Source organism: Anomalospiza imberbis, chromosome 22, assembly GCF_031753505.1.
Source record: "Anomalospiza imberbis isolate Cuckoo-Finch-1a 21T00152 chromosome 22, ASM3175350v1, whole genome shotgun sequence".
NCBI classification, from domain to species: Eukaryota; Metazoa; Chordata; class Aves; order Passeriformes; family Viduidae; genus Anomalospiza; species Anomalospiza imberbis.
The window spans coordinates 9,315,147-9,327,906 of NC_089702.1; the positions used below are offsets into that span (position 1 = coordinate 9,315,147).

A 12,760-nucleotide genomic window follows, 5' to 3' on the forward strand; every position below is an offset into this window, starting at 1 on the left:
CCGAGCCAGCCGTGAGGGACAGGCCCTGCTGTGCCAGGCTGGGCTCAGGGCTTGGCCTTTCAGCTTCCCCCAACCAGCCCAGGCCTTGCTCAGCATCGCAGTTCCCTGCTCTGAGCCTTGGGCTCCCTGCAATCCTGGCCTCAAGGATCTGCTCTCTGCACTCCCTGGGGAGCCTCTCGCACTCCCTGCCCTCACTGGGGCCCAGGGATGCTCCCAGGGACTTGGAGTTTTGCTTCTGCCTCCTTGAGCACCTTCTTCATCCTTCTCTCAGTGCCTGAGGGTCCTGGACCCAGCCCCAAATCCACCGTGGGGCTGATGAAAATACAGAAAGCTCTCAGGAGCTCTTTGTCTTCCTTCCATGGTCTGCAAGTCTCCAGGGCTTGTGCAGTGATTAGAGTCAGTTTGGAGTTCTGTTCAGGAGGGAGATTTCAAAGTGCACCTCATTAGTTTTGCTTTTTTAATCATGAGTATTTTTTATTTTCCTGTTCAGAGTAGAGGTGACAGAAGCATTCCCCGAGGTGATCTTGATGCTGAATGTCTCCTTGGGAGGTCTGAGCACGTAGAAGAATGAGCCCCTTTTGGGCTGACCCTGTTTGGACAAGCTGATCCTCACCCCCAGCCTCACCATGTCTGACATCGCCCACCTGGGGAAGGTATCCCAAAACATTAAAAAAAAAGCATTTTTCTTTATAAATTAAGGGTAATTATTCAATACAATTATAATTACATGTTCTTATTTATAATAATATTATTCTATATCTTTATCACCTAATTTTTTACATTTATACAAAAACTGTACACGTTTGAGGAAAGAAAAAATTATTGGTCATTGGTTCTAAGTATCACAATTCCCTTCATAAATTCATGGACCACTACTGGCTATTGATTTTGCCCTCTTTGCACTAAAAACTCCTCTTTTTTAGCTTTTTGTCATTTTTTATATTATTTTCTCAGACAAGGTAAAAGGGGTCACTTTGGGGTCCTTGGAGACATTTCTGGGGCCTGGGAAGGGAATTCAGAGAGAACATGAAGGTCTGGAGGACACTTGGGGGAGCCGGGTGGGCACTTGGAGGGGCACTTAGGGGTTCTGAGGGACAGCTCGGGGTCCGGGGGAGCACTTGGGGGTCCAGGGGGGCCCTTGGAGGTCAGGGAGGGGAATTTGGGGCCCTGCGGGGCCCGGGCGGGCACTTGGGGGGCTCCAGCGGGGCTCTCCGGGGCGCGGGGGGTGATGGGAGTTGTAGGCGCGGGTAGAATACGGTTGAACGGGGCCGCGGAGCATCACGGGAGTTCTAGGCGCAGCTGCGGTGGGGCGCGGGGCATGACGGGAGATGAAGTCACGACTGCAATAGTGCGGGACGTGCGCCGCGGAGCACGATGGGAGCTGTAGTCCCGGCAGTGGCTCGGACGCGGCGTTTGGGGGTCCGGGAAGGCCCTTGGGGGACACTTTTGCGTCCGAGCCGCGACTTGAGGCCCTCGGGGCGAACGTAAACGGTTCGGGAGAACTTGGGGGGAGCACGGGGAGCTCTACCCGGGCTCCTTAGGGCGCGGGGTACGGCAGGCGGTTTAGGGACGTGACTGTGTTCTGAGGGGCTCTGGGGCCGCGGGGGATGAGAGGAGATGAATTCCCAGCAGTGGCTGTGCCGGGCATCTGTGGGGTCGGGAGCACTTCGGGGATCCGGGGGCGCCTTTGGGGGGTCCCGAATGGGCGCTGAGGGGCACTTGGGGATCCCCGAAGGTCTGGGGGACACTTACGGGACAGATGGGGGCGGGTACCGAGGGGGTTCTGTGGAGCGCGGGGCATGACGGGCGTTGTAGTCCTAGCTCAAATGGGGCTGAATCGGGCCGCGGGGCATGAAGGGAGTTGTAGGCAAAAGCGGAAGTATGGTTCTTACTCCAGGCACCGCCCCAAGGCCACAATCCCTGGCGTTGATTGGCTGCCGGCGGTGATGGGCGGGAGCCCCGGCAAATGGGAGGCGGCAGAGGCGGGAACAGCCCATCCAACCCCTCCAGTCCAGCCCAGTGCATCCCCAGTACAGCCCAGTACAACCCCAGTGCTCCTCCAGTCCCTCCCAGTACAGCCCAGTGCATCCCCAGTACAGCCCAGTACAGCCCCAGTGCTCCTCCAGTCCCTCCCAGTACAGCCCAGTGCATCCCCAGTACAGCCCAGTACAACCCCAGTGCTCCTCCAGTCCCTCCCAGTACAGCCCAGTACAACCCCAGTGCCCCTTCAATCCCTTCCACTACTGTCTAGTCCCTCCCAGTACACCTGAGTTCATTCCCAGTCCCTCCCAGTTTCCCCCAGTGTCATCCATAGTCCACTCCAGTCTCCCCCAGTCTTCTCCAGAGCATTCCCAGTATCCCCTGTTTGTCCCTGTGAAAAACGCCAATCACTTGGTTTTTAAAATTTTAAAAGTTTAATAATAATAAAATGGTTATAAAAATACTATTAAAATTAGAGTAATAAAAATTTAGAGGTAGGACAATTACAAGACAATAAAAAGCAAAGAATTACGGACGTCCGGATGCTCTCAGGCACTTAAGCCCGATAAGCATACCTTGTGAACAAAGGAAAAACCTTTAAAAGCAATAGCCTGTTGCATATTCATACCTCTCATACATGATGCATAAATTCCTTGCAAATTAAGAACTTTCCGTTTTTTTCAACTTCTTCCCCTTAATCCTGGTGGTTCCATAAAGACAGAGAGAAGGTGGAAGAACGTTTGTCTTTTCTGATAAGGAGGCTGTAACTCTTTATGGGCCCCATCACTGCCATCTCTCTGCGAAGAGTTTCTTCATTATCTCATCTCTTGCTTGAGCTAGTAAAAAATCCTACATTGCAGAGTTTCTATTTTAACATTATGTTGTAACCTAAAACAATATTTAACACACTACTTAAGAGAATTAATACAGCATAACTTTCTAACATTACACATATAAAATTCATTGTAATATTTGCGAAAAGCCAATCATAAAGTATGCATTTTTCACAGACCCAGTATCCCCCAGTATCACTCCCAGTATGTCCCAGTATGTTTCAGTGTGTACCCCCACAGTCCATCCCAGTCCACCCAGATTCCCCTCAGCACTCCTCGTGTTCCCAGGCTGTCCCAGTCCTTCCCAGGGTCACTCCCAGTATGTCCCAGTGTCTCCCACAGCGTTCCCAGTGTCCCCCAGTATGTCCCAGTCCTCCCCAGTGTTTCCAAGGGCAGTTTAATGTCTCAGGGTTGCCGTGGCAGCCAAAGCCAGCAGTGCGGTCAGTGCAGTGTCCATGGCCACGGCCCCTTGCAGTGGCCCAGTGCAGCTTGGGCTGATGATCCACCCTCACAGCTGGCCCAGGGCAGGTCTGCAGTGGTTTTGGTGGCACCTTGGGCTGGCACACACCTGAGGAGTGTGTCTGTTTTCCTGGGGAAACTCGGGAGTTTTAGATTGCTTCAAAAATAGCAAAAGGGAAAGCCCCTCTTAGGCTGGGTGCAGCCAGCTCTGCAAGCACAGCAGGTCCCAGGTGAGCGAGGACAGACAGGATGGGCTTGGGCAATGTGGAGCAAGGCTGTCCACACTGGGCCAGAGCTCAAGGCACAGCTTCTCTGAGCAGGCCAGAGCTCCTGAGGGGAGAGCCTGGGTCAGTATCAATCACAGAATGCTGCAATCACCTCTGATCTAAAGGGAAATGCAATAAAATACACCCTTTATAACAGAAATGTGCATTTCTTAGAAACTCTTTAAAATACTTCTCCATAACTGGAGTAGGAAACCTTCCTGATTAACTGCCGCAGACCAGAGGGAAATCAAGGCAGAGCCATGGTTTCTCAGGACTTGCTTGATCCTAGTGAGCCCCGTGGTGCATTTGGAGCTGAGCCCTGGAACCTCAGGGCCTGAGAGGAGATTGCACAAATCTTTCCAGGAGACAAAGTTAGAGGAAAAACCCAAAGTGTCTCAAAGCATAAATGGGACCCACTGAGGTCCATCCCCAACACAGGCTCCTCATGGACTCCTTGGAGGAGAGAATTGGAGGCCAGGATGGCACTAAAACCTCTCAGAGACTCAGTGTGGGAAGGAAAATTCAAAGTACCTTAAAGACCTTGAGTATCTCAAAGCATTAATGAGCCCCATTGAGTGTCAGTGCAAAGCTCTGGAGGGACTCGTTAAAACAGATAATTGGAGCCCATAATTGAACAAAAACCTCTCAGGGACTCAGTGTCAGAAAGTAGTACTTTAATGACTCTTGAGAACATTGAGGCCTTAATGAACCCCACTGAGTGCTGTTACTGACAGAGGGGCTCCAGGGACTAATTACAGCAGATAATTGGAGGCCATGAATGAACAAACCTATCAGAGAGTCCAAGGCAAAAGCAAAAGCCAAAGTCCTTTGAAAAACCTGCAGTCCCTGGGAACATGAAGGAGTCCCCAGGGCCATTCCTGAGCAAGGCTCCCCAGGGACTCCTTCCAGCAGATCCTTGAGGCCACTGGGATATGGGCTAGGGGGGGATGCTGAGGGCAGGACAAGGGGGTGACAGTGCCCAGCCTGGCTGGGGCTGTGCCAGGAGGCCCCAGTGCCTCAGGACAAGGTGTCTCCTCACAGTCCTCGGTGGCACAGATGCTGCTGTGCCCAGGGCACCAGGACTTGGCTTCTCCTGGGCATTGCCAGCCCTGCCAGGCCCTTGGCCATGTGCAGCACAGCTTGTCCTGCGTGTCCCACAGCTGCTGCTGTGTGTCCCTGCAGGCTGCACACTCCCATCTCACTGCCCCCTGGCTCTGCCCTGCATTTCCCTTTCTCTTCTCCCTGATATCGAGTGTTGGAACATCTGAGAAGGGTTCAATGCTGTACTGGGATGGTTTAGACTGGACAGAAGAAAGGGTTTCTTTATTGAGAGGGTGGTCAAGCACTGCAACAGGCTCCCTGGAGAGGTGGTTGATGCCCTGACCTGTCAGTGTGTAAGAGACATTTGGACAGTGCCCTAATGATTGCTTTAACTTTTGGTCAGCCCTGGAGGGGTCGGGCAGTTGGATCATACCCTCATACTGGTCTGAACTGCAGATCATTCCCAGCGGGACTATCCTGGCCCAGTCTGTCCCATTCCATAGTCATACCTGTACATGGATCCCTGCACAGCTGTGCACGGACGCTCGTCTGCTCAGCAGCTTCCCCTGGATTCCAGTCTCACAGCTGAGGCATTTGGGCATCTGAGCCCTGAGCCCACAGCCTCATTCCAGGTGTTGGTGCAGACCAGACACACCCCACACCCCTAAGTCCAGTCCCTCTGGTCACTCCATGGCCAGCACTGTTGGCAGATGGGCTGTTTGGTGCCCTCCCCCAGCTGCTGCCCTCACACCCCCAGGCTCCCATGCTCAGGCAGAACACAGATTTGCTCACACAGGGGTAGAATTCAAGTTTAATGAGAAGACAGGACAGACTGCTCTGATTGGGGTCTTCCCCTCAGCTTCCCACAAATCCTGTGCTATCCAAAACTGCTCCTCCCCTTCATCCCAAAACGTGTCCTACATGCCAGGGCAGCAATCCCCTTAGTCCAAATGGTGACCTGCTCTCAATGACTTTGGGGTTTCAGACCTGGACACGAGGGCTGATGGCCATCTGTCACGATTGTTGCGGGGTGTCGTGATGGTTCTTTTCACCGATCCCAAAGTGCAATAAGGCAAACAACAAGGGACTATCAGTGAATCACAACAAATGCACCTTTATTAGGGGCCAAAACAGTAAATGTGATAGTGGGGATCAGAAAGGAGATAAAAGAATAGAGAGAGAGAGAGAAGAGGGGGATGGGAATAGCTACCAACACAGGTGAGATCCTCAGTGGTCCGGACGATGGGGATCCGTCTGTCGTGTCGGGGAAGTCTTCAAAGTTCTGGTCAATTCAGGGGTTCAGTTATAGTCCACAGAGGAAAGAGGGGGGAACATGCAGGACAATGAGAGTCCATTGTGATTTCTGTGGGGGAACAGGTGAGTCCACTGAAACCACCAAAGCAAGGTGAACACAATGAAAAATAAGTCCATTGAAATCACTGAAGAGAAGCAGGTCATGTCATTAGTGGTCAGACCGCCCTTTCTTCCTCCCCCCTCCTCCCTGCAGTAGAGGTCTCAGTCTCAGCCCTTGGGAGGAGGGTTCCCAGTATTTGTCACAGTGGTAACAAGGCAGATGAGAGGTCTTCAGTGAGAGACCATGGGAGTCACCCCAAAAGTTCATTCGGCTTCAAAAGGAGAGTGGGCAAATATGCAGTAGGCCATTCCTTGCTGGGTCCATACCAGGTCTTTGCCGGTTCCTTGCCAAGTTCTTGCCAACTCCTTGCCAACTCCTTGCCAGGCCTTGTTCGGAACAGCTAACGTAACGGTGCAGCAACTGCACCTGCACTGCCGCTCTCTCCAAGCCAGAACTGCAATGGTGAAGGGGTTTCTCCTCATGGCAATCAGTAGGCAAATGTGGGGGCTTCAGACAGCCTCTTACACTGTCCCAGGAAAGGAGCTGGGACAAGGTGTCCATTGCTCAGGAGCTGTAATTTGGATTGTCACTTGCCACTGTTCCTCTGAGCTCTTCTCTGTTTTGGAGATGGACTGTTAATGAGCTGGTGGCTCTCCAGTGATGGGCATGGGAGCAGCCAGGGCAGAGAATGAGCTGAGTTTCTCCTCCTGCCATTGTTGGTGCCCTGTCTGGGTGTGCAGATGAGTCTCTTATCTCTTAACCTGACACAAGCCTGCAGGAGCATCAGTCTCCTGAGGCAGCCCTGTTTGGAGGCTGCACTCACAGGCACTGGTATTGTGCAACAGATGACACCAGATTCTTGGGATGGCTTTCCAGAAATGCACCATGGTTAGGGGAAAAGCTTTGTTCTTGCCCTGGCAATGGATTTGTTCAGGGCCAGGATCACAGATTTGTTCCAAAGGCTGTAGATTAATAGATTTAAGAATGGGTACAGGACTGTTGAGCAGAGCTACAATTCTGTTGGTACTCAAGGAAACATCTTCTGCAGGACACGTGTAGAGAGCAATGCAGCTCCCATAGGCAATGGATAAGGTGATGAGATGGGAAGAACACGTAGTCAAAGCTTTCTTCCTCCCAGAGGCTGCTGGAAGATGCAGAACAGAAAAGGATGCAGGTGTAAAATGCCAGAGTCAAACATAAGGAACCCAGTACGACACATGATAAGAAGACAGAGTCTATTTTCCAAAGCAGGCTGGTGTTAGAGCAGGACAGTTTGAACAAGGGGGAGTTGTCACAAAGGAAATGGGGGATCTTGGAGCCACAGAAAGAGAGCTCAGAGTGGAAGAACAGCTGGTAGCTCGGCAGGACAAAGCCGAGGACTCAAGCAGCAACAACCAGGTGGACACAGAGCTGAGGCTTCATGATGGCAGCATGGAGCAAAGGTTGGCAGATGGCAACATAGCAGTCAAAGATCATGACAATAAGCAGGATGAACTCTGTGCAGCCCAGGGCAACATAGAAATAGTTTTGGGCAAAGCAGCTGCTTAGTGAGAGAGTGTTCTGACCAGAGCTCAGCATCACAAATAATTTGATGCTTGTGGAGGATGTAAAGCAGATTTCCAGGAAGGCCAGGTTGCTGATGAAAAAGTACATGGGGGTTTGCAGGTGGTGATCCACACACACGAGGAAAATGATGGTTGCATTCCCCATCACTGTTGTCAGGTACATGAGCAGAAGGACCCAAGAGAAAAATACCTGCAGTCTCGGATCAAGCTCTGGGAAACCCTCTAGGATGAACTCAGTAACTGCTGTTTCATTTTCTGGTCCCATGCTGAATTCCAGCTCATCCTGCTGAGACAGGAACATGGCAAAACCAAATGGGATAATTTCACAGTCTGGACAAACATTTCTAGTGTTCCTTCTCTGCTTCTTTCTTTTCCTGCAGTCTTGCTATAGAGCACAGAGATTGTGCTTCAAACAATTCTCACACCCTGATTGTTCTGTTTTCCATTTCAGGTAGAGACCTCAGAGATTCTATTGTGTTCTTTCTACCTTTTCCAAACACTCCCAGAGAATTCTTTCACCAGAACAGAGGATTCTAAAGAGCTATTGGCCATTTCCCCCCATTCCTGGGAAATTCCCAGCTCACTCAGACCTACTGCAAACATCTGTCACACCCATGTACCAAACACCTCTCATCTACAGCACAAACACTAAACTGTGAAATTACATCCAATCTGAGCATTGAACTTTCTTGTTTCTACTTTTCAGTACTTGCCTTTGGATCAGGAGTCCCTGAGGAGCTATTGATTCCAAAATAAGCAATCCCAAGTATCTCTTTTGCAACCCTCTGTAAGAAAATGACCTTTTTGTTCGTACTGAAATGTTTCAAGAAACAGGCTGAGATAAGAAACAGACTGAGGTCAGTTTGTTCTGTAAATGTGTAACCGCAAAGGCATGTGGGCGGACCTATGCTGCAATGATATGTGCTTGAGAAAATCCCCAGGTTCCAAGGACAACCGTGAGGAGGAGGAGGCGCCTTCGTCCCGCGACCACCAAGACGCAGAGGAACGACCACCTAGCAACGGGGGGCGCAGGCGCAGATCATACTGGCGCGTATCCGAAAAGACGACAGGATAAAAGGAGACGGACTTGGGGGGGGGGCGCGGCTGTTGGCGGAGCACTGACTCCCGTCCAGCGCTGTTTTTGCTTCCGCTCTCATACATAGACTGTAATCAATAAATTTCACTAATTGGCATAGATAGCCTCTTGTGCTCATTCATAACACCTCTGCTTTCTTCCACAGCTTTTTCCTCTCTGGCTCTTCAGTAAAGGAATGGGGAGGGCAGGATAGGGACCAGGTATAACTTGGTTTTTTAGTACTCTAAATGAGGACTGGAATTTATTATGGATCCACACAGAGTGTCACAATCTGAGTAGTCACCTGTCTGCACCAAAGTGAACCTGTTCCCATGCAGTCCTTCTTTGCTTTTGCTATCAAATAACCCGAGTGCAGAGCAAGGGAAAAGTGCCAGGAAGAGATTTGTAACTTTTGTTTTGTGTGCCAGTTGGGAGCACCCAGCCTCCAAATGTTCACTTGTCTCCACTGGCTACAGAGGGAGCCTTGAGAAAACAAATTCTCCTGGGTGCCTTCAGGGGAGTAAATGAAACTCACTTTTCAAGTCTCAAATCCCTGATTAATTAAGTAATTAAGTCACTCTGTTTTGAAACCAAAATACACAGCTAAGAAAAGATGTATGAGAAAAATATATGCAATAAAGACTGTGTTCTCCTTTTCAGGTTTTTTGATTTGCTTTTCGACATGGAGAAGAGCAGAGCAGATGACTTTGAAAATAGGATTATTTAAAATGCCAGGGGAGAAGAGGAGAGGGAGGGTCTGAAGCAGTGAAACAAAACTCTGTTAATGTGCAACCAGAGCACTGAAGTCATCGGTCCCTGGGTGGCCCAAGGGCTCTCCCATCTCATTGTCCACACAGAGCAGAGGAGAGCCTGGTCTGAGACAGGCCATCAACATGAAACTAAGTGACTGAGTTCAGTCAAAAGCCTTCAAAATGAACCAGCTCTAAAATGAGCAAAAATTAGTCACCTTCAAAATTAACTGTGGGACTGAAATGTTTGGAAGCTCTCCAGATGGGGACTCGGGGCAGCCCTAGAGATGAGCAGATCCTGCTGTGCCCAGGCTGATTCTTGTGCATAAATGCAGTGATCCCCACCCTGGGTGGAGGCTCTGATTGCTTCAGAGACCCTGTAGCACCTTCTGCTGCATAGCTGAGTAAAACTGAGCAAATTCCAATTACATAGGATGTTTCCACACTCCAGAGACCACAGGGCAGGCGGATTATCAGAACAGCTGTAAGTGAAGCCACATTTGATGCAGTTGAAGGCTCTGTTGCAAAGGACACTCTTCCAAAGTGAGTTATTCCACAATTCAATCAATCTTTTCCCTGAGGGCTCATCAAAGAATAGCAGAGCAAGGAAGAAAAGAGACTGGTGTTAATCAATGTGCACATTGTATGAAAGAGTATCAAGATGCACCCGGTCAAAATAACCTTTGCTCTATGGTCCTTGTCTCCTTTTGTCGTTTATGAAACTTTTTAAATTTTCACAGGAGAGTGAATGTGTTTGCCACAGTTCCATGAGGTTCCCCAGTGTCACCATGGTGTCCTTGGACCTGCATTGTCACACTGACCCACGGTTCCATGAAGTTCCCCAGTATCACCATGGTCGCTGTCAGAGGCTGGATGAGATCAGTGTCCCGAGACACCTTGGGTTGAGCTGTCAATCAGTCCCACAGCTGGGACAGCGCTAACCCGGCTCTGAACGCCCGAGCAATCAGAAGTCCCAGCTGGGGGGAGGCCCACTGTTATATGTAACAGGTATAATTCGCGCATTTTTTTTTTTTTACATTACATATATATATATAATGTTAAATAATTGTTAGGATATACCCTTTGGCATTAAAAGCCTCCCTTCTCAGGCAAAACTGAGTGTGTGTTGAAACCTGATTTACAAGCAAGGAGATGTGGCTCGCCAGGAGATGGGCCTTATCTCCTTATCTGAGGCGATATGGAGACACCCAGGTGCTGATCACCATCAGGAACATCCCCCCCGGGCCGGTAAATTTCATCAAGAGTTTCCACTACACCAGACTTTGAATTTCTCTGCCTTGTCGCAGAGAAGGAAATCTCATCAATTTATGGGACTTTGAATGAAACAAAGGACTGAATGCCGAAATCCTGGCCTCAGGCAAAATTTTCCCTATAAAAAATCGCTTGTACCAGGATGGTGGTGTGGGGGCATAGAGTGAAACCTCTGCTGAGGCTGATCTCTATGTCTTGCACCCAGCGCCGATCCCGGGCTCAGCACTGTCCTTTTCCGTGTGGCTGGCTAAGTAAGATCTCTATTGCTAAAATAAATTATTTTTATTTTTTTTAATTTGGCTGGATCATTTTTCATTTATAACACCACGAAGGCCCAGGGGCTTAAAACCAAGGAGCGCAAGGTCACCCCTGCTATGGACTCTGCCTTCTCCTGGGGTTTGTGTCTCACCCACACTGGAACCCCAGGAGCTGGGAGCCACATGTGTGTCTTTCTGTGGAGCTTCTGTCTTCCTGTCTCTCTCTTTCCTCTCCTTCTAATGCTCTATGGAACATTTTTGGGTACCTGAACAACTGAAGTGTTTAAAAGTTTCCAGGCTAAATGGGCTGAGTGAATGAAGTTACTGCTATGATAAGTGTTTTTTGTTGAATTGGATGTTGTATTAAATCCTTTGCCAAAGTTTCTTATTTTCTGTATTTTGGCAGTAAAATTTTGTGTCATTTTGACCTCTTGAGAATATATGGTTGTTGTTTCTCCTGTGCACTGAACTCGAGTAAAGGAGCCTTTGGTTGCCCCCTGCATTTGAGTGTTCAGGGGTGTCACAGCCCCGCAGGCTCACAGTGGCCTCTTGTTTCCATGAGGCCCCACAGTGTCACACTGGCCCTCGGTTCCCTGAGGATCTGGAGTGTCACACGGTTTATGGCATTTGTCCTTGCTGCCCCTCACATCCCTCTGTTATAGGTAAAAATTGACCCAGCCAGTTTAAAAAGAAAAAAACCAAATTTTATTATAGCGATCAAATTTTATCTGCACCAGCCACAAGGAAAGGACAGTGCTGAGCCTGGGATCGGTGCTGGGTGAGACACAGGTCTGACCGCTCTAGCAGAGGGTCTCCTATGCTTCACAGCATCCGTCCTGCCCGAGCAGTTTTTATACAGTTTATTTTGCTTGAGGCCGGGATTTCGGGGCATTCAGCCTTTTTTTTTTTTTTTTTTTTTCCATTCAAAGTCCCACATATTCATAAAGTCTCTTTTCTCTGCACCGTCCAGGAAGTGATGTACATCAGTGACTGAGTTATGGGAACCCGGCTTTGAGATGCATCCTCCGGAGGTTGGAGGTTCCAGTGATCCCAATCTCGGGTAGTTGTCGGGACGATCATCCCTTGGGATTTCCTAGATCATCTCGAGAAACGGCCCATCTACGAGCCAGCCACGTGTATTAACTTGCAAATGAAGCCTTATCCGCAATAATTTCAACATACATGAGGCAACCCCCTTGCCCTGGCTCGCCTGCTTTATGTCTGTATTTTAATCATGTAAAACTCCTACCCATGTATCACTTTATAGGCGCGGATTATACATAGTACACTTAACACCCGTGCCCCACAAACAGCCCCGAGCCAGCCGTGAGGGACAGGCCTTGCTGTGCCAGGCTGGGCTCAGGGCTGGGCCTTTCTGCTTTGGCACTTCTGTGCCTGGGGAGGGAATTCAGAGAGAACTTGAGGGTCTGGAGGACACTTGGGGGAGCCGGGTGGGCACTTGGAGGGACAGCTCGGGGGAGCACTTGGGGGTCCAGGGGGGCCCTTGGAGGTCAGGGAGGGGAATTTGGGGCCCTTGGGGGCCCGGGCGGGCACTTGAGGGGCTCCAGCGGGGCTCTCCGGGGCGCGGGGGGTGAACGCGCAGCTCCAGCAGCACCCTGTGGGGCGCCGGGCATGACGGGAAATGAAGTCCCGGCTGGATCAGCGTCCATAAGGACCGCGGAGCATGATGGGAGCTGTAGTCTCGGAAATAGCACCACTGCAGTACTTGGGGTCCGGGAAACTACTTGGGGTGAGAGCGGCCACTTCGGGTCCTCAGGGGTCACCTGCGGAGAATCTGCCGTGCCGGTAAGCCCTCGGGAGGCACTTTGGGAGCCGTTATGGGTCCCTTTGGGTCACGGAATATGACGGGACTTGTTGGGGCGGAACTGGGTTATGTCCGGGCTCTGGG

At 50.3% G+C, this 12,760-nt stretch overlaps 2 pseudogenes; one reads left to right on the forward strand and one right to left on the reverse strand.

Moving 5' to 3' along the window:
* LOC137486474 (zinc finger protein 271-like) overlaps window positions 1–12,760 on the forward strand; it is a 146,418-nt pseudogene that overhangs the window by 33,243 nt on the left and 100,415 nt on the right.
* Window positions 6,683–8,280, reverse strand: LOC137486475 (olfactory receptor 6M1-like; annotated as a pseudogene).